Source organism: Epinephelus moara, chromosome 16 (assembly GCF_006386435.1).
Source record: "Epinephelus moara isolate mb chromosome 16, YSFRI_EMoa_1.0, whole genome shotgun sequence".
NCBI lineage: Eukaryota > Metazoa > Chordata > Actinopteri > Perciformes > Serranidae > Epinephelus > Epinephelus moara.
Genome location: NC_065521.1, coordinates 45008481 through 45012328, shown reverse-complemented (window position 1 = coordinate 45012328; position 3848 = coordinate 45008481). Strand labels below are relative to the sequence as shown.

General features: G+C 40.0%; 2 protein-coding genes across 2 annotated transcripts in view; one reads left to right on the top strand and one right to left on the bottom strand.

The window, feature by feature from the left end:
* Positions 1-3848, bottom strand: part of LOC126403009 (L-rhamnose-binding lectin SML-like) — a 65327-nt gene that overhangs the window by 8620 nt on the left and 52859 nt on the right. Inside the window, exon 2 of the mRNA XM_050065400.1 lies at positions 1138-1185. The gene's annotated coding sequence lies outside the window, so the exon portion shown is untranslated. The remainder of the gene's footprint in view (positions 1-1137; positions 1186-3848) is intronic.
* Positions 1-3848, top strand: part of LOC126402364 (galactose-specific lectin nattectin-like) — a 9358-nt gene that overhangs the window by 1841 nt on the left and 3669 nt on the right. The gene's annotated exons all lie outside the window — the stretch shown is intronic.

The window sequence follows — 3848 nt, the reverse complement described above, 5'->3', positions numbered from 1 at the left end:
TCAGGAATGGACGTCGCTTCACGTGACGCTTCAGAGTAAGGCCGTCTCATGTCTCTTAAACCGACAATGCTCGCTCATTGCTCCTAGTGCTAGCTCCTCGCATTTTTTCCTAGGTGGGAGGGGCTAAACAGCTAGCAAAGTCAGCTAGGTAAGATAACTAGCAGTAATTTAAGAGACTTGGGACGGACCCCAGGTCTCTTCTCTCCTTCCTCGAGCTGATTCTACACGCGCCTCACGATAGCGCATGTGCGCATCCATTGCGCATCTGCGCAAATGCGTCCCCTCGCGCAAAATGTGGTCCCCCATGGAAGATGAGGCCCTACACACAGCGCGTGTTCTGCGTTTAGGGAGGGGCGGCCCTGAGTTGAGTTTTGTTTTGCTTTTTGGTACGAGAACCGACAGTGTATCAATGAAGCAGAAAATCTGAGCAAGATTATTGTTGTTTTTGCTCTGAGAGGAGAAAATGGTGGAAACACAAAGAGGTCAGATAATCCATTGTAATTCCAAACAATGAGACAGTGAGTAACTGAAATGCTACAGATTAGATTGTGAAGTGATAATATTTGTGGTTGATCTCATTTGGGATATGCACACATTTCCCACCTAACAAAATAACGCTATAACACCAGAAATAAAATGATCACAACACTAAGATATCTGAAAAACTGGAGAAATGAAACTTTCGTCCGTCTCAACCTTCCATCAGCAGAGTGATCACACTAACAATGATAGCACTGTCAAGCTCATATTGTGATGCAGTTCATTTCATTTCCACTGGGTGACCACACCTTACATGCTCACAGAAGGGCGTGTCTGTGACAACCAATCACATCTGTTAAAAGAATGCATCACACCTAGCAACGGGGTCGACCACACCCCCTCACTGAGGTAAAGGTTTCTGTCTCTGAGTTGCTCTGAGAACTTCCCTTAATCACTACTGAGCTCAGACTCCTTACTAAAAACTTTTAGGCTAAGTTAGGAGCTCTCAGAAAGTGTTCTCACAAAGTTTGTGAATACGGCCCCTGTAGTCTCATTTTTTTTAAACAAAGTATTTTATTGGTAATTCAATAAAGATGTACAGAGTATTGATAAACAAACACAGAACCATTAAGGACAAAAAGATATTTTGTCACCCACCCATCAACCCAGGAACAAACAGAAAGAGCCAGACCAGTCGAAGGAAATCTAATAGACAAAAAAAAAGATCAAATAAATAAAACATAAATAAAAAAGAATCCAAAAATATGTACATAAAAATAAGAAAATATGTATATTTAAAAGGGGAAAAATGAATTAACTTCTATGACATAAATAGGGGAGTATTACATGTGTCATTACAATTTTTCAGTTTCCATATTTGCCACAAATGTTACATGTTATGTGCAGTTGATCCTTTAATAAAACAACAGATTTTCTCCAACTGTAAATGATACACAACATTCTTGATCCAATGTCCATATGTTGGAGGTGAAGAGTAATGAAATAGTTTCGGACATGACCAGAGCATCTGACATAAAGTGGCTGAAGACTGTTTACACCCGTTGCACGTAGGATCAATATCACTGCTAATCTTAGCCAACCGAGCTCTGGACCATGAGTTGGCGTACAGTCTTAAATTGAACCACAATGTGTCTCAGACAAATAGAAGATGAATCTATTTTTTGAATGCCACAGCTTGTCCGATATTTGCGCCACTTGTTAGCAACCATATTTCTTAAGACATGAAAAAAGTTTCAAAATTCATGAGTGACTTCACATAATGATGTTACAGTTAGAGGAACACTGCTGCCGTTGGTGTATTTACTCATGAAGAACCACCTCTATGTTTTCAACCAGGATGTTTGAAGTTCAACAGAATCATCTTAATTAAACACTCATGAAAGTAAGATCTAAGATGACGACAAGTTTAAACTAGAGCTGGGGGGTATGGACATAAATTCATATCTGGGTATTTTCAGGCTGAATGGCGATACACGATAAATATCTCTGTATTTTCTGTATGTTCAGTTACAAGTCAAAGCCACATTTTAGATGTCACAAGCACTTTTATAAAAACAGACTGTGTTTAAAATAAAATGCAAAGACAGGGATTTTTTTCCCCTGTTTGAAAATTGAAAAAACATTTGCACAACATGTAAATGAAAAATGATATCAAATAAATAGCAGGGCTGTATGTTAACTGTGCACACAGCACTGGAGGTTTAAAGGTTTGCAGCACAGGACACTAAACTATAACATGAGGATGAAAGTATCAAGGAGGTCAAAATCCATTGTAATTTCGAACAATTAAAAAAATCATTGTGGGGGGAGTCAATCAATCAATCAATCAATCNGCTGCGCTTCTCACGAACAGTTACCCAGCCTCCCGGCTGCACGGGAGTTGCCGGAGGACAGTTAAAAAGTTGTTGACAGAGACACTTTGTCCTCGTTATATACGTCTTGTATATGAAACGTCTGTTTTGTCGGTGCATTTTTTAAACCCATCTGTCGCCTGCATCCAGGCGCTGTCTCAGTGTCACACATTAGACTACAGCTACCAAGAAGCAAAGTGATGTGCTGTGATCCACCTCACACATAAACTAGCAACCAAATACTCAGCTGACACAATCAAGCAACTCTGTCTCTCACACATGCAGCGCAGCGCTGTACTGCATGTGTGCTGCTACGGTCGTCTCACAGACCGATTTAGCGTAGCATGTGCAACATACAGACCAATGTCACTAATGAACGGACAGATTAAACAGAGGAGCAGCTCGGTGTCTCTCTTATTCCCAGTTAAGACTAAAGATTTATGTGGAGACGAGTTGAAACAGGCAACTACTTGCAACACGCCATTCTGCAACGTTCTAAAAAGCTGCTGGTTCACACCAAGTCAACTAGATGAGACAGAGTATCATTCGTCTCTAGTCAACAGCTCTCTGGTTTTGGTTCTGTTGAGTCAAAACCATGAAGGGTAGCTTCAGACCAAAAGTACACAAAAGTATGAGGACATATAGTGTGAAACAAAAATCAAGTTCAACACAGCTGCTGGCCTATTTACTGATCATCTCCATATCTTCAATTAGGCTATTTGAACTTCAACAGACTCATCTTCATTAAACACCCACAAGAGTAGCTATCAAAGATGATGACAACAAGTTCAAACTTTTCCCTAAAAAGAATAGTTCAGATCTTTTACAGTTGAGTTGTATGAGGTACTAATCCATAGTCTGTGTATACGCATAGTAGATGACCCTCAGCACGTCCCCAGTTTGGAGAAGCAGGTTGGAGTAAAAAGCTCACCAATGTACTGTTGTAGCAACAAAAGTATTTCAGCCACTTAGAGGTATTAATATCAGTTTAAGTGTACACCTTATTTAGAATATTATTACCGTTTTACCGCATTGTCAGACAGCAATTTCTGACGGGCAGCTGAAGCTGTTTTAACGCTCACTCCAGGACTTGGTGACAATGTTAATCACTGCACCACCGTCCTGCCATGTACGTGTACAGTACATGAAAAAAATGACAGCAAGTTAGTTTATGTAGAGCTCTACTGAAGTACATATTCTCTGAACTCTCAATATGAGAACTTAATGACACACCACAATACAGAGGGCTGTACAGTATGCAAGTATATAAAACATCATCAGCTACAGTATGACACTACTGCTGCACCACTGAATGAAACCAGAGATGAAGTGTTCATAAGTCCTCACAGAGTTATTGATATTAAGAAGAGCAGGTGTGGCAGTGTTGAATTTCTGTAGCATACGCTGCAGCTGATAGCTCAGAGGCTGTGTACACATATAATATATACATAATATAATACTGTTTAAAACTGAGCGTTGACGCCAAAAGACAACTGA